This window comes from Lontra canadensis, unplaced genomic scaffold, assembly GCF_010015895.1.
Source record: "Lontra canadensis isolate GAN:19392208 unplaced genomic scaffold, GSC_riverotter_1.0 scaffold59, whole genome shotgun sequence".
Lineage (NCBI taxonomy): Eukaryota > Metazoa > Chordata > Mammalia > Carnivora > Mustelidae > Lontra > Lontra canadensis.
The window spans coordinates 7,320,377-7,347,008 of NW_022631053.1; the positions used below are offsets into that span (position 1 = coordinate 7,320,377).

The 26,632-nt window shown below is 41.5% G+C and overlaps 1 long non-coding RNA gene across 1 annotated transcript; it reads right to left on the bottom strand.

Annotated features, from left to right (window-relative positions):
- Nucleotides 1-280: 280 nt before the first annotated feature.
- Nucleotides 281-26,589, bottom strand: LOC116879040. Its single transcript, XR_004384948.1, has 4 exons — nt 26,567-26,589; nt 12,398-12,618; nt 10,886-10,946; nt 281-317 (listed from the first exon to the last, which is right to left on the bottom strand). It is a non-coding gene; the product is annotated as an uncharacterized LOC116879040 (long non-coding RNA).
- Between the last annotated feature and the right edge of the window lie 43 nt (nt 26,590-26,632).

A 26,632-nucleotide genomic window follows, 5' to 3' on the forward strand; every position in this document is an offset into this window, starting at 1 on the left:
AATCGGATGGAAGGGAATTGAATTATCCAAGTCGCCCTCTGTGGGGAAATTCCACTGGCTCCCTTCCTCACCTCCTCGCTGGCCTCCAAGCTCACCTTCCCCCTGAGCCCAGATTTCATCCTCTTGCTGCGAGCCCCTTCTGGAAGCACTTCCCCTCCACGTGGACGAGTCAGGGAGGGGGCGCTTGGCAGGGCCTCTGCTCAAGGTGGCCAAGAGTAGCAACAGCTGAGGGTGAAAGCAATAGTGTCGTCAAGGGGAACAGTGGCTGCGTGCCCGACAAGCTAAATCCGTCATCAGACCTTAAGGGTGAGAGCAGGCTAAAGGAAATAAGAGGCAAAATAAAAGGTCAGGGGAATCCAGCAGGAGGTCAAGAATGCACATACAAGCCCAGACCAAGCGAGAGGGTCCAGCACCATATCGATGAATCAAGAAGGGATAACGAGAATGCATTTTTTTTAAATTTTGGGGTGTTCCAGGGGGCTGATGAGGGCTGGACTGGCACTCAGATACCTCTTTGGAACTTCAACCTATTAATTATCCTCTCTCTCCCCTGTACACTAGTTCCAATTCATTTCTCAGACTATAAATATGCTAAGCCTCTTCACCTAAAAACAAACAAAAAGCCTCTCTCTCAACCCTGTCTCCTCTTCAACGTACCCCCACCCAGGCTCTCTTCTGCCAATTTCAGACACATTTCTTGAAAGACCCAACCCAAGCTCCGTGTCTGTGTTCCTCGCCCCTTACTCGCGGATTGGCTTGGTTGATTCTGCCTTCTGTCCCACCACTTCCCTGAAAACCGTCTCTGCCAAAGTCATCCTTGGCCTCCATATTGCTGTCATTAGATCCAGATTACACAGTCTTGTTTCCCTCTTTTTTTTTTTTTAAAGATTTTATTTATTTATTTGAAACAGAGAGAGAGATCACAAGTAGGCAGAGAGGCAGGCATAGAGAGAGAGAGGAGAAAGCAGGCTCCCCGCTGAGCAGAGAGCCCGATGCGGGCCTCGATCCCAGGACCCTGAGATCACGACCTGAGCCGAAGGCAGAGGCCCAACCCACTTCCTCTGACAGACCCTTTGGAGCTGTGACCACCGCCTCCTCATTTGGCCTCTCTGACATACCCACCACTCTGCAGGCTCTGCCGCTCTGTCCGTGGCTCATCCTTTCTGGGGTGAGGCCCTACGTCTCCACTCACTTATCTACTGCTGCCGTGGACCTCAGGTATCAGGAGGCAACCGGCTCTAGGTGTCTGCCCATTCTCGAGTGGTTAACATAGAGAAGCTGCCCAGGCACCATGTGTGGACACAAAACCCTGCTCACGGCTTCCTTTTCCTTACAAGAAAGCATGCTTTCCCATCTTTTTATAATAGTATCATGGTTATAATTCATGGAACATTTGCTATTTGGGTATTTCCCTTTCACTAATGTATGCATTTGGTTATTTTTTTTAAAATTTTATTTATTTATTTGCCAGAGGAAGCAGGCAGAGGTAAAGGGAGAAGTAGGCACCCCGCTGAGCAGAGAGCCAGATGGGGGACTCGATTCCAGGCCCCCAGGATCATGACCTGAGCCAGAGGCAGACGTTTAACTGCCTCAGCCACCCAGGTGCCCCTCAGTTATTTCTTTAGGCTGCAAATATTTACTGACTCTTACCTTGGTATAGGTGCTGTGCAAGTGTAATCCTTAGTTATTACAACTTACTTAGAAAATAGCATATTGTCACTTTATTTTTTTTTTAATATTTTATTTATTATTTATTTGACAGACAGAGATCACAAGTAGGCAGAGAGGCAGGCAGAGAGAGAGGGGGGAAGCGGGCCCCCCGCCGAGCAGAAAGCCCGATGTGGGACTCCATCCCAGGACCCTGAGATCATGACCCGAGCTGAAAGCAGAGGCTTAACCCACTGAGCCATGCAGGCGCCCCATATTGTCACTTTAGAAGCTGAAACTGAGGCTAGCAGTTGTCCCTCCTGGCTGCCATCTAAGAGTTCTTAAGAAGTACACTAAGAATTTGGATCCACGGCTCTTTACATTTCCCTAAGGTACGAAAAAATAAATCTAAAGCCCATTTTTCTTCAAGCATTTTATGCCAGGAGCTTTCCCCTCATTGATCTTATTACACAAGTGGTATCATTAGCTTATGGCCTGATATTATTTTTGAGAGAGAGAGATCATAGCAATGGAAACCCAGGAAGTCATAAGATTGTTACCGGAACTACCCACCCCCCAACTTGTTTCCACATGATCCAGGAAAGACTATAAATCACGTTTTCCAGTTCTTACAATACATCCATAAGGTATGGGGAGAGGTGGGAAGACCAATTTTAATCAAATAAATGAAAGAGTATATTTTTACACCTAAGAAAAGTCCCAGAAAGAGTACTCCCAAAAAGAGTACAGTTGAATACAAACTGATAGTAAAGAAACTTGACCCAGATTGGGAGGTCAAGGAAGCTTCCCTAAGGAAATAACATGTGAGTTAAGATCTAAGTGATGAATGGAAGTGAAGCCCATAAACGGGTGAGTGCTTCATAAGGAGAGAACAGCACACGCAAAGGCTCTGGGTAGAAGAGGCATATTGCTTTCAAAACCTAGCAGTCAGGGCATACAGTGAGGGTAACAGAAGGGTCCAAGAGGAGTAGCCTGGGCCAGACTATGCTGACCGTGCTCTTTTTTATATTAAGACTCAGAGTCCAGCAGGATGGGGGGTCTTATCAGATTTGTGTTCTGAAAAATCTACTACTGTGTGGAAAATCTGCCAGAGGGTCTCAGGAAGGATAGAGAAGAGTCAGGAGGCTATTGCCTTAGACTAGTGTGGTGGTCACGGGGGAAGACAGAGAAGTTGAAGAGTTTAATATCTATTTGAGGAAGTAGAATTAGTAGGACATGCAGATAGATTTAAAGAAGTGCCATAGTCTCGGGAGTTGGAGAGGACTAACTACATGAGTGATGGCACCATTTGCAAAGATAGGAAAAAGCAGTTGGAAGAAATCATGGGTTTGGTGGGTTATGTTAAGATGGAAGGCCTTGTGGCACAACAAGGTGGTTTCTGGCTATACCAGTCTAGAATTTCAAAGAGAGACCTGGGTTGAAGATAGGAACTAAGGAGTCATCAGTGGAGTTGTAATCAAGCCATAAGCATGAATGAGACAAGTCAGGAAGAACTGGAGAGTGAGAGGAGGCCTTGGATAGAGACATCCAAAAAGCCGTCATTGAAAGGACTCACTTTCTGATCATTTAAAAGAAAAACATGTTCTGAAGAAATTTAGCAAGTTCTTAAAATAAAATTTCTCTTATTTTGAAATATTAGCATCAATAAGAAGATTAAAAAACAAAACAAAGAACCCTGCACCTCTCTGGCCCCAAATGAATCATAATGTTTTACTTATTTTTTAAAAAAATTCCAAAGCATGCAAGGTAACAATATTTGTTTTCTAGGGGTGAATACATAGGTGCTTCTTATATGTCTTTGTAGGTTCTGTTTGAGTGAAATATTTCATAATTAAACAAGTAGTAACAATAAAGTGTTCCAGTGAATAGAGACTAAGTCAATGAAAATTCAGGCCAGAAAATTAAATACCAGAAGCAGTTAAGGGAAAAAAAAAAAAAAAAAGGATTAGAGATATGGCCAAGGAGTCATTTGGCCCCAATATGGAAGGTTTTGGCACAGCCTAAGAAGATGTGCCCTGAGGGATTCTGTTGATACGTTTTCAGGAATTTCCAGCATTATGGAGACCATAACAAATAAAATCTTGGCTCTATTTATATTTCAAGACAATGAGAAGCAAGAAATTGGCCAATATTATTTGTTTTGGCTGCACATAAAAGTCATTTGCCTGGTTTAATGAATAGATGGTACTTTTGTGAGCCTTCTATACATAGCATACTTAAAGTTTGGAAGCAAGCTACATCTGAAACAAGACTAGTGATCTACAAGTGATGTCTAATTGGCAATGACTTTGGTAGTATAACAGGACAATGAAACCACCGTCTGCCTCCCCAATACCACCAACTACCACAACCACCACTGTCTCTTCTTGTTCACTACCCCCAAGAGGAGGATTGTTGAAGCATATCACCTCTAAAAACTTACTCTGGCCCTTATATTAAGGGATATATGGCTCAATGATGGACGTTTTCTCACAGTACCTAGAAGAATACAAACTCCATAGTTTTGAGAAGCTAGGCTGGAGAGATGTGGAGATAATTAGAAAAAGAAAGGGCCATAGCTGTAGCTCACAAGGATGTTGTATGGAGTGCTATATCCAGCCCTGATTTTCCTACCAAACTCCAGGGCTGCCAACCCCATCTTGGACCATCCTGTTTGACTCATTCCCTATGGTGTTCTTCTATTAGTAAGTAACTCAGACTTAAGGAAATGGTTAATGATGACTGGTCCCTTGGACTACATGCTGGGGAAAGGGAAGGGCTCTAGGATGAGGGCAATCCCTGGAGTACTGAAGGGACAGCTGTACTGTGAAGGCTTAAAGAAGGGAGTCCTCCTGCATGGTTCATGGGCCTGAGGTAGAAGGTCTGTTATTCATGGCATGATGGCTATGAAAGTTTTCATTTCTTGAGGAATCTTTTGTCTTTTATCATGGTGAGGTTATAGATGCTTCCCCTTATAGGCTAATAGTTTCTTTTTATTCTCGACAAATTTCATCAAAATCTGATGAACCCACATAACTGTGTATGATGACATTATAGAGGGGATAAAAGGATAGGCTCCAAGTGCAAGGATTGCTTCACGTTTTGTAGTGGGTTGAATAGTGTCCTCCAATAACTCATGCCCCACCTGGGACTTTAGAATGTGATCTCATTTTGAATAAGCCTTTGCAGATGTAATTCAGGCAAAGATCTCTAGATTAGATTATCCTGGATAGGGTGTGCCCTAAATCCAGTGATTAGTAGTGTCCTTTATAAAATACAGAAAGGAAGAAAGCCTAGAGATGAAGAGAATAAACCATGTGAAGACAGAGCCAGAGATTAGAGAGACCCATTAGCCAAGGAACATTAAGGACTGTCTGTGGTCGTCAGAAGCTAGGAGAGAGGTGCAGAATTCATTCCAGAAGGAACCAACCCTGCCAATACCTTGATGTCAGACCTCCAGCCTCCTGAACTGGGAAGAACAAATTTCTGTTGTTTTAAGTTGCCCAGTTTGAGATAATTTGTTACAACAGCCCCAGCAAACTAACACATCTCTGCAAACGCCCTGTGAGGTTGGCAACACTTCTTTGAGAGTGACTAGAATCCTTGAATTCGGGGCTGTGAAGAGCAGTAAAGTAGGCAGTGGCCTGTTACTGAGAGCTGAGGAGCAGAGTGGAACAGGAGCAGTTCGAGTAGACTGCTTAGAAATCTATGTAAGTCCAGGGTGCCTGGGTGGCTCAGTCAGTTGAGCATCTGGCTCTTGATTTTGGCTCTGATCATTATGTCAGGGTTGTGCGGTTGAGCCCCAGGTCTGGCTCCAGGCTCCGCAGGGAGTCTGCTTGGGATTCTCTTTCTCTCTGCCCCTCCCCTCCCGTGCCCAATCTCTATTTCACTCCCTTTGAGTAGATAAATAAAATCTTAAAAGTAAATAAGTAAAAAGAAATGGACATAAATGTGGCCGTACCACTTCCTCCCAAATGCTAGAAGGAGGTAATCCAAAGGAGGAGGGGAAAACTGATGCTTGAGTTCCATTAGAATTCCCCTACAGGTAGGGGGTGCCAGGGTGGCTCAGTGGGTTAAAGCCTCTGCCTTCAGCTCAGGTCCTGGATCAAGCCCCGCATCGGGCTCTGTGCTGAGCAGAGAGCCTGCTTCCTCCTCTCTCTCTCTGCCTATTTGTGATCTCTGTCTGTCAAATAAATAAATAAAATCTTAAAAAAAAAATTAAAAAAAAAAAAAAAGAATTCCCCTACAGGTAAAGTTTCCCCAATGTCCATGTCCTCTTCTCTTCTCTTCCTGTCTTCTTCTAATGACCTTCAGACTTCATGCACAGCAGAGCCACACATCTCACCTGTGTCCACATTCATGTTGTTCTGAAGATTACACATAACTTGGGATAAAGCATGCTTCAATTCAATCAAGGTCATGCAAAACTTCTTGGGTATAGGCAGAGAATGAGCTATCAGGTAGAGCATTGTTTTTCTCACTTATAACAATAAAACAGCTTTATCGAGATATAATTCACATATCATGCAATTCACTTCAAGTGTACAATTAAATGGTTTTAAGTATATTCATACACTTACACCAATTACCACAATCAACTCAAGAACGTTTTCCTCACCCCCCAAAGACATCTCATACCCATTAGCAGTGACTCACACCTCCCCCCACCACATCCTTAATCCCCACCCCCATCCACAACCAGTCCCTCACTTTCTCTCTTTTCTGGTTGGGGGTGTCATGCACGTAGCCCCAAGAGTAGCTGGCAGCCATCCTTAAGAAGAAGGTGGCCTTCCAAGACTGAAACAAGAAGAAATTGACAACCTGATTGGACCAATATCTAGTAACGAGATTGAAGCTGTGAATAAAAACCTCCCCAAAAAACAAGACCCAGGACCTGACAGAGTCCCTGAAGAATTCTACCAAACAGTCAAAGAAGAAATAATACCTATTCTCCTGAAGCTGTTTCAAAAAATAGAAACAGAAGGAAAACTTTTAGACTCTTTCTATGAAGCCAGCATTACCCTGATCCCCAAACCAGGCAAAGACCCCATCAAAAAGGAAAACTGCAGACCAATATCCCTGATGAACATGGATGCCAAGATTCTCAACAAGATCCTAGCTAATAGGATCCCACAGTACATTAAAAAGATTATCCACCATGACCAGATAAGATTTATCTTTGGGAGGCAAGGGTGGTTAAACATTCGCAAATCAATCAATGTGATAGAACAAATCAATAAGAGAAGAGAGAAGAACCATGTGTTCCTCTCAATTGATGTAGAAAAAGCATTTGACAAAATACAGCATCTGTTCCTGATTAAACCTCTTCAAAGTATAGGGATAGAGGGAACATTCCTCAGCTTCATAAAATCTATCTATGAAAAATCAAAAGCAAATATCATTCTCAATGGGGAAAAGTTGATAGCCTTCCTCTGAGCTCGGGAACATGACAATGATGCTCACTCTCGCCACTGTTGTTCAACATAGTACTAGAAGTCCTACCAACAGCAATCAGACAACAAAAAGAAATAAAAGGTATTCAAATTGGCAAAGAAGAAGTCAAACTCTCTCTCTTTGCAGATGACATGATACCTTATATGGAAAACCCAAAAGACTCCACCCCCAAATTACTAGAACTCATCCAGCAATTCAGTAATGTGGCAGGATACAAAATCAATGTACAGAAATCAGTCACTTTCTTTTATATTAACAATGAAAATATAGAAAGGGAAATTAGAAAATTGATTCCATTTACTATAGCACCAAGAACCATAAGATACCTTGGAATAAACCTAACCAAAAAAGGTAAAGGATCTATACTGGAGTAACTACAGAACACTCATGAAAGAAATTGAAGAAGACACAAAAAGGTAGAAAATCATTCCATGCTCATGGATTGGAAGAATAAACATTGTTAAAATGTCTATACTGACTAGAGCAATCTACACTTTCAATGCCATCCCAATCAAAATTCCACTGGTATTTTTCAAAGTGCTGGAGCAAACAATCCTAAAATTTGTTTGGAACCAGAAAAGCCCCCGAATTGCTAAGGAAATGTTGAAAAAGAAAAACAAAACTGGGAGCATCACGTTGCCTGATTTCAAGCTTTACTGAAAAGCTGTGACCACCAAGACAGCATGGTACTGGCACAAAAACAGACACATAGACCAGTGGAACAGAGTAGAGAGCCCAGATAATGGACCCACAGATCTATGGTCAAATAATCTTCGACAAAGCAGGAAAAAATATACAGTGGAAAAAAGATAGTCCCTTCAATAAATGGTGTTGGGAAAATTGGACAGCTATGTATAGAAGAATGAAACTCAACCATTCTCTTACTCCATACACAAAGATAAACTTGAAATGGACAAAAAGCCTCAAAATGAGGCAGGAAATCTATCAAAATCCTAGAAGAGAACATAAGCAGCAACCTCTTCGACATCTACCACAGCAACTTCTTTCAAGATATGTCTCCAAAGGCAAAGGAAACAAAAGCAAAAATGGACTTTTGGGACTTCATCAAAATCAAAATCTTCTGCACAGCAAAGGAAACAGTCAACAAAACAAAGAAACAACCCATGGGATGGGAGAAGATATTCACAAATGACACTACAGACAAAGGGCTGATATCTAAGATTTATAAAGAACCCCTCAAACTCAACACCCAAAAACCAGATAATCATGTCAAAAAATGGGCAGAAAATATGAACAGACACTTCTCCAAAGAAGACATACAAATGGCTAACAGACACATGAAAAAATGTTCATCATTGTTAGCCATCAGGGAAATTCAAATCAAAATCTCATTGAGATACCACCTTACACCAGTGAGAATGTCCAAAATTAACAAGACAAGAAACAACAAGTGTTGGAGAGGATGTGGAGAAAGGGGGACCCTCTCACACTGTTGGTGGGAATGCAAGTTTGTGCAGCCACTTTGGAAAACAGTGTGGAGATTCCTTAAGAAATTAAAAATAGAGCTACCCTATGACCCTGCAATTGCACTATTGGGTATTTATCCCAAAGATACAGATGCAGTGGAAAGAAGGGCCATCTGTACCCCAATGTTCATAGCAGCAATGACTATAATCACCAAACTGTGGAAAGAGCCAAGATGCCCTTCAATGGACAAATGGATAAAGAAGATATGGTCCATATAGACAATGGAGTATTATGCCTTTATCAGAAAGGATGAGTATCCAACTTTTGTATTAACATGGACGGGACTGGAGGAGATTATGCTGAGTGAAATAAGTCAAGCAGAGAAAGTCAATTTTCATATGGTTTCACTTACTTGTGGAGCATAAGGAATAACATGGAGGACATTAGGAGAAGGAAAGGAAAAGTAAATTGGGGCAAATCGGAGAGGGAGACAACCATGAGAGACTGTGGACTCTGAGAAACAAACTGAGGGTTTGGGAGGGGAGTAGGGTGGGGTGTTGGGTGAACCTAGTGGTGGGTATTAAGGAAGGCACGTATTGCATGGAGCACTGGGTGTGGTGCATAAACAATGAATCTTGGAACACTGATAAAATAAAATTAAATTTAAAAAAAAGGAGGCAGCTTTAGTATAAGGCTCATACTTCAGGAGGCAACATGGAGACACAGAAAGAAAACCACAATATCACTAAGTTGCTGAATCACACCAGCCCTGAAATCGGCCCTCCCCTCTAGATTTTTGAATCACAGGAGCCGGGGAGGGGGGAACCTTTATTATTTAAGCCAAACTGAGTTGCATTTTCTGTTAATTATAGCTAAAAGCAGCTTCACTGAAAAAATTAATCATGATAAAAAGGGACAAAACAGTTAAAAAAAAAAAAAAAGACCTGGATTTGGATTTTGTTTTCTTGTGTGGCAACTATTTCTGATTGTCTGTCAAGGGCCACGCACTTCCACGGGCTTACTCTGACCACTTAACTATCCATGTGACATTAGGCAAGTCTTGCCCCTTTGTACCTCTGCTTCTTCACCTCTAAAGGAAGGGACAATGGGAAAAGAGAGAATGGACTTAGTTATTCCTAAGCCTCTTCCTGCTCTGATGTGCAGACTTTATTTTAAAAATGAATAATATCATCCTTTTAGGTTTGTTAATTCAGTCGTCCGCTCATTAATGGAATATAATTCGAAATCTGCAATGGACTGAGGTCAAAAGGATAAATAAGGCATGCTCCCTGATCCTAACAAATCCAGAGTTATTATTAGGGAGCTAGATATGTAAGCAACTCGCTTTAATGAGCGCCATGAGCGATACTGAAGACGTATGTCGCAAAGCTTAGTGGTGACTCCCATGGGAGTGTGGGTCAGCAGGGGTTTCAAAGAGGAAGACCCATGCGAGTTGGGGCTTGCAGATGGTGGGCAAGAGAGCAAGTTCTTTTCCTATGATTAAATAATATATATAATATTAATATATTACCTAAACCTATCTCACATAAATACAGGTAAGAGAGAACAGTTTAAAGAGTGTTAGTTGCAAATGCAAATGTGAGAAAGTAATGGAATCAATGACAGCCCTAAACAATAATATTAAAATCTGGTGTTTACTGAGTATTTATTACATGCAGCACAATTTTATTCCATTTTCTGTATTGTCTATCCAGCCTCAAACGGTCTCGTGAAGTGTAACATTACTCCCCCAGTTGTACTAAGGGCAGCACAGAGAAGTACAATAGCTCACTCAGGGAGTGACCAGTGGAACCAGGGTACAAGCCCAGGGAGACTCCCCAAAGCCACTGTGGTAGATAGTTGCTCACAATTCTAAGAATCCCATGTTTCTCAGAATCCAGTAAGACACTGAACTGGAAGATTTTTCTTAAACTAAGTAAGTTGTATCTGATCTACCAACCAATGAAGGAAGAGTAGGTATAGAAAGTATTTAAAGATAGTTGGGGGGTGCCTGGGTGGCTCAGTGGGTTAAAGCCTCTGCCTTTGGCTTGGGTCATGATCCCGGAGTCCTGGGATCGAGCCCTGCATTGGGGTCTTTGCTCAGCCGAGAGCCTGTTTCCCTTCCTCTCTCTCTGCTTGCCTGTTTGCCTGCTTGTGATCTCTGTCAAATAAATAAATAAAAAATATTTTTAAAAAGACAGTTGGATACATAATATTAATATTAATGTAATATTAATTTAATACATAATATTAAAGGATAATATCAAAGATGTAGTCATGGGATGAAAGAGGCAGTGATGAGTTCTGGTGGTGTCTGCCATGTGAGCTCTGTAGTATGGGACAGTCAAGCTCTTACTTCATGGGGCAGCATCAACAAGCTGAACAGCATGGGAAGTGCTTGTCCTGGTGCTCAGCTCCTAGTAAACAGCCAATAAACAACCATAAATATACACAAGTTCTTGTTTCAGGAAGCTATTCAGTAAAATCAGCAGATTTGATGAAAGAATGTACAGGAAAAGCACTTTGGGAAAGGACACGGTGCTGTTCAGAGACAGTCTCATTAATACACCTGATTAAGTTGCATTTACAAACTAGAAAACTTGTTTTCCGCAGGTGTTCATTCACATTATTCATCAGCAGAACCAAGTCTCTTTCTCTCACCCTCTCTCTCTCTCTCTTTTTTTTAAGATTTTATTCTATTTTATTTTTAGAGAGAGAGACCATGAGTAGGGAGGGGCAGAAGGAGAGAGAGGGCCAAGCAGACTCCATGTTAAGTATAGAGCCTGATGTGGGGCTCCATCTCAAGACACTAAGACCATGACCTGAGTCAAAACTAAGAGTCAGACACTAACCAACTGAACCACCCAGGCATTCCCCAAGTCTCTTTTCTGTTGCCATATTATCTTTCACATTCTAACTGGGCAATCACTAATTGTAGTGACCAGGTTTTCTCAGAAGCAGTTCCACTGCCAAATCACTAAGAAACCAACTAATTACACCTGAACCATTTTAAATAAATCTGTCCAATGAAGACATATTTGGTAAGTGCCCCTCAAGAAGTAGGGCAAAAGTATTCCTCCAAATTGAAACCCAAACTCCATGTTTTTGCAGAGAAATATTTGTTTTGTAGAACTCTGGTCTAATGGGAGTATTTCCTCTGGATTCCATGTTCCACCTTCATCTGTCAGCAAGACCATGCTTCCCCGAGTCCCCATCCTTCATGATTCTTTGAGATTCAGGTGTTATAGACTGCATGTGTCTCCCCAAAATTCATCTGTTGAAGTCCTAACCCACAATGTGAAGATAATTATATTTGGGAGGTGATGAGGTCATAATAGTGGAGACCTCATAAATGGGATGAGTGCTATTATAAAAGGGACCCCAGAGGGTTCACCAACCCTCTTTCTGCCATAAGAGATGACACAAGAAATTAGCAGTCTGCAGCTGGAAGGGAGATCTCCCCAGAACCCCACCATGCTGACACCTTGATCTCAGACTATCAATCACAGAAATAGATCTCTGTTGTTAACAAGCCACCGGGTCTGCGGCACTGAGAAACCAAAGGCATCAGGTTAGAACACCTCTTCTCATTCCCTCTGCCCCCAGGTGCCAAGTTCCTTGTCTGGCTCTGGGTGGGCACCTTATGCTTAGCATGCCTCTGTCCCTCCACTACCATCTTGAAAACCCACTTCTGTCACCCCCATGAAATTGTGAGCTCTTTCCTCATGTTTGTACTGTGTCATAGTAGAGAGAAGAGAGGTGTTGAGGAAATGGTCATCAAATGAATAAAAAACTTCAACTTTTCCCTTCACAAAAAAAAAAAAGAAAAAAGAAAGAAAGAAAAAAGAAAAGAAACCAAGGGTATTACCTCATTGAGTTGAGTTGCCCAGATTCTTCCTTTTCTTCCTTTCCCACACATGTATTAGCATCATCATTACTACTTCCATGAACACAGTTATGCAGTAATTTGAAGTGATGGCTTGGAAATTCTATCTCAGGGTTTTTGAGGCATCATTCACCCCAAAGCGGTCCAGGCTCTTGGGTAGAGATGTTACTGAAAGAGCTGATCTCTAAATTTCTTGTCAGAGGCTGCATAAGAGGACAGAGAAATGGGAGAAATCCAGCAAACCATGGGATTCCGGTGTGTTTGTCAGGAGAGCCTAAAGAGTGCTCTGTTTTCAATGTCAGACAGGGTTATATTTGCACCACTCTTTTCCAGGGGTCTCAGGTACTAGGAAGCCAAGGAGACCTCAAAGACACACAGCACGAGTCCAGGAAAGTGGAAACAGCTCTTTACATCCTCCCTCCTCAGTCTTGCCCACAAGGCACCCCTGACCCAGCATCTAACACTGGGGTCCCAGAGAGGAAGGGAGGGCAGCTCATTCTCCCAGACAGGACCTGGGGGGCCTCAGCTTCCTAAAGTGAAGGCCTTTCTCTCTCAACTTGAAACAGATCATAGCCGCACGTGGGTCCCAATTCCTTTGTCAGTGTGGGTACTAGTTACTGTACTTATGTGTGAGGTGGTAATATGCAGGAATGGAGAGCCACATTCCCTAGGACTTTAAATGAAATCTTAGTATTGGATCTTTGTATGTTTCCCATAGCAGTAAAAACAGATTTTCCAGAAGGACAAATTAAGTTAACAAAATACTAGCATTATAAGCACTTCCAATATTCTTCCCCCTTCTCCTATCTCACGTAGAGGAAAAACAACACTAGCCTACAAACAATTTTTGCCTAAAGACCATAGGAATGAAAGGCAATATTCCTTGGTAGTTGTCTGAAAGCTTATTAAAAACAGGATATAATTATTTTCTCCCAAGCGTGGGTTCAGCTATCACTCTAGAAGCTGCCGGGTCTCAGCTCCTTCTCACCAAACCTGCACCCCCCCACCCCGCCCCATTTAGTCATTTCCTGCCAGTACCATGTGTGGGGAAGACTTTTATCACTGGAAGGCTAGAGACTGAGCTAGAGGAGGAGGCAGATGCTGGCACTGATGGGTTCTTCTTCCTGCCTATGGCCCAAGGAACAGAGAAGTACATTCTTTCCACCACTGTCCCAGCCCCTCTGGGCACTAATGGATGCACAGGAATTCTGGAGACCACACTGTGAGTGTGGGCTAGGAAATACTCTGAGCTTTTCCATGTGGCTCCTTGGACAGCTGTGGTGGAATGGGTGCCAGAGGAGGAAAGGAAGAACAGCGTGTTGACTATGGAAGACCATAATGATTGGTCTGTGGAAATGTGTGAGGTGTCGCCTTTGGACATACTTGGAAATAACTGGGGCACTTTGAAAGGAGAGGAACTAGCTCCTTCCGTTACTTTGATAGGAGATTACATATCTATGTATATATTATATATGTGTGCATATACACATAACATGTAATATATATGTGTAAGTATATACATGCACACACATGTACATGTAATATATTATGTAAATAATATAACACAGTATGTAACAAATGTTAATATATATTATATATGATAATATAATACCATATGTTATATTACATATTATACAATGTATATAATATAGTACTATTTAACCTTTATTAAATTTAGGCTTATATGTTGGTACAGACAACATTGTATCTTAGGATAAATAGGCAATAAATATCTATGAGTGAAAAAACATAACTTTAGGATGCTAAAGTTCTGTCTAATGCCTTTATACATAGGCGTGTAGAAAGAGAAAATGGGTGACTTTATCCTTTTATTATTTTATTACACATTTATTTATTTATTTGTTTTTAATATTTTATTTATTTGACAGAGAGAACAATCACAGGTAGGCAGAGAGGCAAGCAGAGAGAGAGGGAAATGGGCCCCCAGCTGAGTAGAGAGCCCTGTGCGGGGCTCGATCCCAGGACCCTGAGATCATGACCTGAGCCGAAGGCAGAGGCTTAACCCACTGAGCCACCCAGGCACCCCCTTAATTACACATTTAAAAAATTTGTTATTTATTCCAATTCCCATAACACTAATTACTGATAAAATAAAAAAAAAACAACCCTCCAGAATGGCATTGTTTTAACTAACGCCTACTTGTGTACTTAGTTATGCGCAGTTCTTTGCATTCTTTTTTAAATTCCTTTTTGTTATTAAAATGGGCAAAAGTTTTCCCCATTTACTGGCTGTATAAACTGGCCCAATCTTATTGGTTATATAAAGCAGCTGCTTTTCATAAGTGAAACTAGAAATGATGTTTTTTGTTGTTTTTTTTTAAGATTTTATTTATTTATTTGAGAGAAAGAAAGAGCACAAGCAGGGGGACTGACAGAGGGAGAAGCAGGCTGCCCGCTGAGCTGGGGGAACCTTATGCGGGCCTCAACCCTGGAACTCCAGGATCATGACCTAAGCTAGAGGCAGACGCTCAACAGACTGAGCCACGCAGGTGCCCCCAAATGGGTTTTTTACAACTACTCAGGGTTCAGTTTTCTTATAATCATTTTCTTGTACCATGAAAAGATGGTACTCTAGAATGATCACCCCAGAGTTCAGGGACATGGCTTTCTTCCAGCTGTTAGGGTGCTGTGGTTATCCTCCTCTGCATCTCAGCCTTCCCAGCAATGCCAGGCTGTCAAGTGCTGCCTTCTTCAGCCTTATACTTCTCTTTACTCATGGTGGCCCTTTGACTGCTACCTGCAGAAGCCCATTCAACTCAGTTTGGAGGAATCTCATATTCAGAGACTCCACCTCGAGTCACTGCTCTACCCAGAGTTCACAGCAAATTGCTACATTTTGCCTCCCATCTTAATTCTTCTTTGGGGATCCGCCTCGGACCCTGGTCTCCTTGGAGGACTGGTGTCCTGCCCCCAATTCCCAGTGCTGTAACTAGGGTCCTTCTGCTGAGAGAATCCATGACAAAAGTATTTCCTGAATCTCCTACATCAGGGCCTCCCTCCACCCTCCCCATAGCACCCCCTAGAATTTCCTCCTCAGCCACTCCCCTTGTGCAGACACCACGCTCTTTTCCATTATGGTGAGTTGTCACCAGACCCTATAGGTACTATATTTGGCTACCTGGACCTGTCACCTTCCCGACGCTGCCCTCATCTGTCTCCTCAGTTGGTGAACCTGGTCTAGATGTTCTCAATAGGAGCAAGAACCACTTGAGGAATACTTTTAATATGGACTAAACTTGTTAAAATTAGATTCCTGCTCATTCCTGAGATTCTGATTCAACAGGCCTGGGGTAGGATTCGGGAATTTTCCACAAGCACCCTGGAGAACTCTTATTCAAGTAGCCATCCAGGGACACTGCTTGCAAACTATTGATCTGGCCCCAAGTCCCATCCTGCTGAAGTTCATGGACCAGGATTCTGGAGCAAGCAGCATCCATGTAACACATATGGACACTGAAACACAATGAATCCCATCTGTTTGGGGCCAAAGTCACTGTTTGACACTGAGCTATGGTGCCAGGAAAGGGCGAGAGCTGGACTTCCAAATAGACATGCCCCAATCTGGTATAATTTCAGGCATTTCAGGACATCATGAAATTTTCAAACTTGGCCATACATGAAAATGACCTGGGGTAGGTGGTTAAACTCTAGAGGCAAAGGCCAACATTATTGAATCAGCTTCTCCAGAATGCAGTCTGAGAGTTTCTATTTTACCCTCTGCTCTGCATCAATCTGGTGTAAACCTCCACACAGACCTGTCAGTGATCTGGGACTATAGGGACAGAGCACCTTCCTTCTGGGTATCTGAAATTTCAATGTAGAGGGTCTAGGCCCTTTGGCCCAAAGATTGTTTTATTATTCTGTTAATAGTAAACATCATTAAAGAAGAAGCCTGCTTCAAGTGCCAGAGAAAATAATTAACGTTAAACACTACCTTGCTGCTTTTGGGAAGGTACAGAGATATGGTCCTACCATGTCCCAACCGGAACCACGAGGCTGCTTACTTCATATTCCTCTGGATGACCTCCTCAGCACCGGTCTCCACCCAGTGCTGACAAGGACTCTCATTTACAATAATTACTCTTGCATGTATGACCTCCTCCACTAGATTGCACATTTTTAAAAACTGAGAATGTCTAATTTATCTCTCTTGTATCTTAGACATTATCTAGCATAAAAATATTCAGTAAATTGCTGCTTAATACATAGAAGATAGTACTTTAAACCCTCACACCTCAAAGCCAGGGAGTTTATCAGGCCTTGCTTCTGAGCATGTTTTGATATGGAGAAGGATGAGAATGGGAGGGCACTGCCCCTTCCAATTCCGCACCTCCATCCCCTGCCACAGACACACACCACCTTTCATGGGGCCAGAGAAAGTGGAAGATAAATTAGATGCCAAGCATTCATTTTTAGAGCCAAGGCCAGTTCCAGAAAGGGTGATGCCTCTCCCATTTCAGGATACCTCTTTGGCTGCCCTAACAGCTCTCTCCAGGGCCTGCTTTGCAAGCAAGCTGAGGAGGCAACTCTGTAGGTTTGGGTTTAAGGAGTACCTAAAGGCCTACTTGCCTTACACATTCAGGTGCTGATATTTAAATAAGAGCAGGCCTATAAGCATATTTGGTTTGATGAGGCTATTTGGAAATTATAGTTTTAAACCAAATGTCATGATCATGATGACAGACTTACATACGAAGTCACCTTTGGTAGGATTCTCTCTTTATGTTATAAGTTAAATTGCTGGCATAAAAATTGGCTACACTGAAAAACACAAATCTCTTATGCATCTAGAAGTCAATCACAAGAGAAAATCTGGAAAGACCATAAATACATGGAGGTTAAATAACAAGCTATGAAACAATGAATGGGTCAACCAGGAAATAAAAGAAGATATAAAAAATATGCATGGAAACAAGTGAAAATGAAAACACAATGGCCTCAAACCTCTGGGGTGCAGTAAAAGTGGTTCTAAGAGGGAGGCTCACAGCCATACAGGCCTCCCTCAAAAAGCAAAAAAAATCTCAAATGAATAACCTAACCTTGCACCTATAGGAGCTAGAAAAAGAACAGCAAACAAAATGTAAAGCCAGCAGAAGGAAAGAAATGATGAAGATTAGAAATGATGATTAGAGCAGAAATAAATGATACAGAAAGTAAAAAAACAATAGAACAGATCAATGAAACCAGGAGATGGTTCTTTGAAAAAAAATCAATAAAATTGATAAACTTCTAGCCAGGTTAATCAAGAAAAAAAGAGAAAGGATTCATATAAATAAAGTTACAAATGAAGGCTTGGATGCGGAAAAAGGGAGACCCTCTTACACTGTGGGTGGGAATGTAAACTGATGCAGCCACTTTGGAAAACAGTATGGAGGTTCCTCAAAAACTTGAAAATAGAGCTACCCTATGACCCAACACCACTGGGCATTTACCCAATGAATACAAGAACGTTTGTTCGAAGAGATACATGTACTCCTCTGTTTATCACAGCATTGTTTACAACAGCCAAGATATGGAAGCAGTCCAGGTGGCCATCGGTTGATGAATGTCTGAAGAAGTGGGGTGTGTGTGTTTGTGCATGTGTGTGTAATGGAATATTAGTCATCCATAAAAAAGAATGAAATCTTGCCATTTGCAATAATATGGATAGAGGTAGAGTGTACAATGCTAAGCAAAATAAGTCAGAGAAAGAAAATACCCTATGATTTCACTAATATGTGGAATTAAAGAAACAAAACAAATAAGCAAAGGGAAAAAAATAAGAGTAAGAAAGACAAATCAAGAAACAGACTCTTAATTATAGAGAACAAACTGATCGTTACCAGAGTGGAGGTAGGTGGGAGGATGGATTAAACAGGTGGTGGGGATTACGGAGTAAAAAACAAAACAAAACAAACAAACAAAAAAACCCCACAAAACTCAGAACATGGGATTGAGGTGTGACTTTGTCCTTTACACATTAAATATTGCAGAATATTGCAACATGTCTTTCCTAATGTACTACATGCTGCAATATGTCAACATAAGTTTAAGAAAAAATGCAGGGACTGACTGTAAATTTCACTTCCAAACTGAATTTACCATTTTTGTTTGTTCGAGGTTTAAAGGAACCTCTGGTTCGTGGACCATAGCTTTCTCTAAATGGAGGTACCCCATGCCCCATGTTTGGGGCTAATTTCTTACTGACTCACTCAGATAGCCCTTCAGTTTATAGTCAGGCTTTTTAAAAGAACCAGAATTTTTTTTTTTTTCCTCTTGAGCTCTCGATGGCAAGTTGAACTAACAAATGCCTCCCTCTCCCACCTCAATCATCACCAGACGATCCAGAATGAAAAAGATTCCATCAGGCTGGATCATTCCTTCCAGACAGCAAAGGGAGCAGCCTTGACAACTAACACACAATGATGCCCGTTGCAGTGTGGTTGGTCTAAAAGTACAGAAAATGAATTGAAAGCACAGTATTCAGGTGTGATGAGAAGCTCTATGATTCTTAAAGAATCAAGCAAAAGATTAAGTAATTCTAGTTATCTCTAGGTGGGTAAAGCATGTTCTGCGAGATTCACGGGGGACCTAGTAACAGAACAGTCAGTTCATGGCTCTTACTGGCAGGGAGACAGAACTAGAATCAGAATCCCACATTTACCTCATTTTCGACATAGGAGCTTGTCCGCCTCTGGAGAGGAGTCCTTCTTGCGACCTGAAATGGATCTGCACCTCTCCTATCTCAGGAACAACCGCTCAAATCAGGCATGGGCTGCCCGTGGGCATATGAATATGCCAAAATCATGACTGTCTTAAGAAACAAAACTCTCATGCTGATCCTTAAGTCATGGTCTAAAGGAAGTCTTTCCCTGGGCCCAGTGGATCCTTCCTTCACTACAATCTTTGTCATTTTCTATTTATTTGTGTCACACTTTGATGAAAATATTTTCTCTTGCCACATTATAAACTCCACAAGGACAGGGATCATGTCCGTTTTGCTCATAGTTCTGTCCCTAGCACCTAACACTGAAGGGCACCCACTAAGTGTCAATTAAGTCAGAAGGTGAGTAGTTATGGACAGGACTGGGTTTTCTGAGGGAGGAGATGGGGTCACCAGATTTGAATGGAGAGGCTAGCTGTATGTAGGCAGAGTCCAGAGGTGAGGAATATCTCAAGTGAAGGGAGTGTTCAAGAGGCTTTCTGTCAGAGCCATCCTTTGTACACTCAAATTTGTCCCATTTTCAACCTTCAAACTCTCACTTTGGAATACTCTTCTGAGATGTGCCTCACTCTTCAGAATTTAACACATCTACATAGTTCTGTGTTTGTGGGAAGTTGAGGGCTGACTGGGTAGGAATGCTACAGAAGACAAGGGCCCAGACCTCCTACTTTGCTGAGACCCTCATCAAAGAAGGGGCTGGAAGAATGCTTCCACTCTGGGAAGAACAGAAGGCAGACTCCACCCTGGTCAGTGGCTGGAATGACACAGAAGATGATCTCAGTTAGACTCAACTTCTCCAAGGTCCCTTATAGGTGAGGAATATCTCCCCTTCCAGAATGAAGTAAGATAGGCTCCCCAGTAACACCAGGTTATAATTTTAAGACCAATAAGTGCCAAAGTCATCTTCACATAGTATTTTAATCTGAAATATTTTTGTTTTGTAAAAAGTCCATTTTTTCTTACTCAGCTTTTCAACTTCTTGAAAAACAGAGAGACATCTTTGATGTACCCATCCATTCTTTTATTTATTCAGCAAATATGTCTTGACAAAACAGCAACAGAACTCACAGTCTCAAGAGAAACCATGCAAACAAGGAGAAAGAATGAAGTAATGCTCTACCCTTGGGACTGCTGGAGGCTAGAGCCCAACACAGAAGTGAGCACATATTTCTGTACTCTTTCACACCACCTCTCCTACATTTGAAGACTGGAAGTTAAATGCTTTCATGGAACTTAGCAAGTTTTGTTTTGTTCTATTTTAGATTGAGTCTTCTGAAAATTAAGAAGTAGATTAATAATTGTTTCCTGTCCTCCATCTCTTCAGAAGGCAAATAGGAAACTGGGGTTTTGTGGTGATGGCAAGGGAATAAAAGAACACTCAGAAGCTATTCATTTGTAGAGTGTAGATCACACAGGATGCAAAGGTCAAACAGTCTGCCTCTTGTACTAAGGATGAGGAAACAGGCCCAGGGGACCTGAATCAAGTTCTGGGGTGGTTATAAGAATTTTTCACCAACAAATTATGTGACTGTTATCAGCATTTTCCATTGTGTGTGTGTGTGTGTGTGTGTGTGTGTGTGTGTGCGTTTAAAGATTTATTTATTGGTCAGAGAGAGCACAAGCAGGGGGAGCAGCAGGCAGAGGGAGAAGCAGGCTCCCCACTGGGCAAGGAGCCCGATGTGGGACTCGATCCCGAGACATTGGGATCATGATCTGAGCCAAAGGCAGCCACCTACACAACTGAGCCACCCAGGCATCCCAACATTTTCTATTTGAAAAGGGTATGTGGTGCAAGTGACTTAATTAAAGTTTTTAAAACAACTCTGTGAGGGGCACCTAGGTGGCTCAGTCATTAAGTGTCTGCCTTCAGGTCAGGTCATGATCCCAGAGTCCTGGGATCGAGCCCTGCATCAGGCTCCCTGCTCACCAGGGAGCCTGCTTCATCCTCTCTTACTCCCTCTGTTTATGTTCCCACTCTTACTATGTCTCTCTCTGACAAATCAATCAATCAATCAATCAAAACAAAAAACCCAACTCTGTGAATAGGTACAACTATTATCCCCAAATAACGGATGAGGAAACTGAAGGATAGAGAGGTCGATCATTTGCCTAATTACTGTGTAACTACTAAGTAGTTATTAGCTGGTAAGTGAATTCAGAGCTGGAATTCAAATGTAGGGCATCTGGTTCTAGAAATCCGAAACCAAGTGTTTCACTTCTCATTTTCTGTCTTCTATACATTTGGAGTTCGTACATAAATTTTTGTACATATATTTGTACCTATAGATGTATTCAATGTGGTAATTCTCCCTAAACATGTCTGGTTTGGGCTGATAAGTCTTTTCATTTGGTTTTTCCTGATAAAGAAAATATGAAGTTAAGACTGACATGAATTAGTTTTTAACTCTCGGAGGAATGTCACACGGGGTAAAATTTGCTTTTAGACTACCTTGATATCATTTTCCGAAAGCTGCCATGCTATTGTGTTACCTGGCGATGTCAAATCAATGTCAGTCCCTGTTCAAACACCAGTTGTGCAAAGCACGTCAGAGTAGCTGGTGGCCTGGCAGATTTCATCACTGTCTCTCTGGGCACCAAAACTAGAGCTGGACACCTAATCGTGGTGCCTCGTGACTTACAAAAAAATAAATAGAGAAAAGATACAGATTATCCTTAGGGATAAATCACAGGCCATTTCATTTAATAACTCAGTAATAAAAAGTGTTTGTTACAGTATGCAAATCATAGAGCTTCATTCACTCACTCACTCATTGGCTATGGGTACTGAGTTCCTAGTGTCAGATGCTATGGCAAATGGTGGGAACACAGATCAGAATAACAGAGACTGGCTGTCGAGGGACCCAGAGTCTAATGGGGGCCAAACAATGTATTATGATCTATTTCTGGAGCCCAGTTTAATCATGGGACGGAATGAGGAGAGCTTTGGAATCCCGTCTACCTGAGTCCTAATTCAAATCCCACCTCTTGCAAGCCACGGAACTCAGTCCCTGTTTTCTCATCTGAAAAGCAAGGGTAAAAACATCCATCTCCCAGGGTGCTTGTTAAGTACTAAATTCCATGTCCAAAACATGCTGGTTCTCTTTTTCCAGCCTTCATTGAGCTCTCCACCTCCACCCCACGTCCCCAGCCTACCAAGAGAAAAGATAACTGGAGTCGGGAAGGGTTTCATTCACTTAAGTGGTGATATGTGAGCTGGGACTAGAAAGATGAGCAAAAGGTGAAGTTGACAGGCAGAGTCAGTGGCAAGGGCTTCCAGAAAGTGGACAGAATACACTCAAAGGCATGAAGGCATGGAAGACCATGGTGTTGGGGAGCCAGGGGGAAGTGAGCAGTTTAGAAGATGGGTTGTATAGATGGCTGTAGTTGATTTGTGCCACGTGTGTCGAGTTGGAAAAGGAAGGTGTTGTGTTTGTTGACTATGACTGTTCAGGTGACTGCATGTAATGCCATTTCCAGACCAGAGAGACGGGAGCTAACGTCCTTGAGGCTGGTGTTGAATGCTGACCACACAGGGCACATTTTGCTCTCTGAACTATCCATATGCAACATGTGGGCTCTGCGCTCCCTTTTCACCCCTGGAGGGGACCCCAGAGTTTATCCCCTGTATCCCAATATTGGAAATGAGACTTGAGTCTCCTGAGAGCCTAGATCTATTCTGATATTTTGTTTTGAGAACAGGTTGCTAGTTATTTCGTCATGTGTGAAACTGAGATGGTGAGTGATCTATTCAGCTATCTTTTTCCTAGTACCAGTAAGAAATTGTAGCCCATTTAGAGAACATAACACTAAAATTCAACCAAATACAATTCCTGGTATTACTCAGTTTCTCACATAAATCCAGCTCAAATTCATAGAAAATAAAGTCATTATACTGACATTAGAATTCATGCAATTATGATAGATAATTGCTTTGATAGTAATTATTTAAAAAAACATAATTTTATGGCTAAGCAGGCTATTCAGTGTTGGCTACATTATAGGCAGGAAAACAGTCATCAGTCTTAAAAGAGAAAATGCTCACAAGAAAAGGAAGGTGAGCTGTGGGAGATACTGAACTTGAAGCCAATGGTTCATGCTCCAGTCTGCCAATTATTAGTTCTGTGTCTTTGGACAAACCACCTAACCTCCCTGAACCTTTGTTTCCTTTCTAATTAAATAGGGAGAATAATAATATTACGGCTAGCTTATTTTAGTATCCGGTGCCATAATACATGTTCAGGTATTTTATAGCCTAAAGCCATTTTAACCAATTTTAATAACTATTAGTTGGAAAAATGATCCTTGTTAAAAGTCTACTATCAAAGAAAAATATTTATACGAAGTCTGCTAAAATCACTGCCATCAAACTTCTCAACAATAGTCCGTAAACCAAGGAATTTGATAGCGCTGTCATGCGGCCTTAAATAATAATTCTGTTCTAATTCCTTCCATCAGACATTCATTTATGCTAAAATCTGGTAATGGGTATACTCTGGATCATCAGCCCTGGGAGATGTTCCTCCAAAATGGGCTCACAGTCGTGGAGAAATATTTCATGCTCCTTAGGGAGATTGATTAAAACCTCTGAGGAATCCCATAAGAACTTTTGACACAATGTTTTTCAAACTTCCTGGAACACAGAGCTCTGTTTTCAAGTATTAGCTTTGGTTCAAAAGACTATTTGGGGGGAATATTTTTCCATATAGACTTTTTTTTTTAAAGATTTTATTTATTTGACAGGGAGAGAGATCACAAGCAGGCAGGGAGGCAGGCAGAGAGAGGAGGAAGCAGGCTCTCCGCAGAGCAGAGAGCCCGATGCGGGGTTCAATCCAGGATGCTGGGATCATGACCTGAGCCGAAGGCAGAAGCTTTAACACACTGAGCCACCCAGGCACCCCTAGACTTTTCTTAAAAAGAAAAGTATTCATGACAAAACTAATAACCATTCCTAGGTTAATGTGCTTTTAGAACAGAGAGCTTTGATGTGCTCATATAATTTTGTGTTAATATATGTGCTAATGTGTTAATACAATTTTAGAACAGACAGCTTTGATCAAGCCAGCTTTGTCAAGATGGTAGTAAATGCTATCTGCTCTGTAAACTTTTTTCTCAATTGCAAACATTTCATTTCCCTCCATCACTAGGTGAGTTTTTAGTACCATCTGAAAATAACTTCAGTCAGGAAAACAATATATCAAGAAGTGCGCTCCATTTTTCAGAAGGAGAAAATGAGTCACAAAGAACTTAGTGATTGGGCCAAGGTCACATAGCTCAAGAGTGGTAGCTCTGAGATTCAAACTTAAGCTAACACCTCCGGAGCCAGTGAATGATCTGATGGTAAATCAAATGTGTTTTACACTGTGGTCCTGCAGATGTATTCATGTTGCTGGTTAGGGCTTCTTCTCATCATTTCAAAGACTGGTATAAGCAGATCTTTGAAGATTGGGTAGATTCAACGGAGCTGTCAGAAGCTCAGGTTTGGGTTGTAGCAGGGAAGATAAAGGGCTGTCAGTTGCCTCATACCATGGAGACTGGAGACATGGCTTTGAGCTCTTCTTTAACTCTAATGGACAGTAGCTGCAAAAGATGATACACTTGAACTTTGTCCGCCACTTCACTGATTCACAGATGAATGCATCTCATTTTACCTCAACACACACCTGATAGCAACAGTTTATATAGATGACTAACCCACTGGGCTCCAGCAAATTAGGCAATGAAACACTGTTTTTTAATCTTTTCTGTACTAGGATATAGATTCCAAGAATTGATTGAACAGTTCATGAAAGAGTTGAGCAGTTGCACAGTTAGTTAACTAGTATCTGTCTTGAATTGCATGACATCATCTTCATTTGTTTTTTTCTGGAATAGCTTTTCATTTTAGAAACCTGAGTTTTGTCTTTAATAAACGTTAGGTTAGGCAGAGAGGAATACACATCTGTCTTGATCTCTCACTAATCGTCTCTCAATCCTACTAACTTTGACACTTCAGTACCTTTGCAAAATATACTTATGTTCATTAAATAAGAATCAATGGGAAGCGTGAGCACAAAAATAATCTGGTTTCAGCAAGTTTAAAGGGACTTAAAAATCATTCTGATGTATTCTAATTTCTCGGAATGGAAACTTCTTATTATGACAAACTATGGAGGTATACAGTAATTGGTCAGGAGGGAGTAATCTGCTTTCATAAAACAGATATTTTTTATTTTTTATGTTTTTAAGGATTTATGTATTTTATATATAGAGAGAGAGTGTGAGAGCACAGGTGTACAAGCAGAGGGAGGGGCAGAGAGAGAGGGAGAGAGAGAATCTTCAAGGAGACTCCCCCTTGAGCCTGGAGCCCTATGTGGGGCTCATCCCAGGACCTGAGCTGAAACCAAGGGCCAGCCACTCAACTGACTGAGCCACACAGATGCCCCCAAACAAGTACTATTTAAATACTGATTTTATTTATATTTAGGCTCCAAAATGGAAACCCCAGTGAAGGTATTTATTGCATCATCCTTCTGTTGAATTTGCATTGTTGGAGGTTTTAGTACAGTTTGATGTGTATGTATGTATGTACATATGCATATGTGTATATTAATGTTGTTTCTTGAGTGTTCTTGATCATTATACATTATCTGGGTAATTGTTATCATTCTATTTTTTGATGTGCTAAGGTGATGCTGGTGTTTTAGTCAATGGGAACTCTAAGTAAGAGAAGATGGTTCTAGGCTTTCATGGAATGATCAAAGAGTGAGACTTAACCTTCTGAATACAGTGATACTGGACAAGCCAGAGTTCAGAAAGCAATTTCTGTTGCCTAGTGAGTTTCCTGAACTGTGTAATCAGTTCTCCATTGGAGAATATTTTTTCCCCAAAGAATGACAAATGAGTATTAAAATAAACAGAGGGTTGTGAACATATTTGTTACACAGGCCTTTTTGAAACAAGAATTTTGCTTAAATCAGAAAATAGTTTTAATATAAACAGGTTTCCTTAAAGTGGTAGGTTAAAGCTTTTAATAAACAGAGTAAAAATTACAGTGCTATTTATTGTATCCTAATTCTTTCTCCATATGTACTGGGAATTATGTTTAAATTGAAGTCTCAGAAAAAAAAATTGCCAAAGATCCCCACTCATGGTTAAATGCTACCAAGTTATCCCCAACTTCACTGATCACAAAGTGACTTTAACCGTGTTTTTCATTTGTACCCCTTCCTCAATTTTTTTTCCTCCTTTATGTCAAGTTTGTGTTTGATAACCCTAAACCTGGTGGCAGTTTAGAATCACCTACCAGAAAGACTATTTTACTGACTTCGAAGTGAAGATCAACACCTATTCCCGCATATAGGGCAGATCCAACAAAGGCCACATTGACATGAAGAGACTTAATTATAGAACCAATAACCAACCAAACAACAACGAAAACCCCAACTCACACCAAGATCCTCTCTGTTGTCGGGGGACCCAGAAAAGAGGGATCAGGGGCTGGCGGCTCCCAGGCT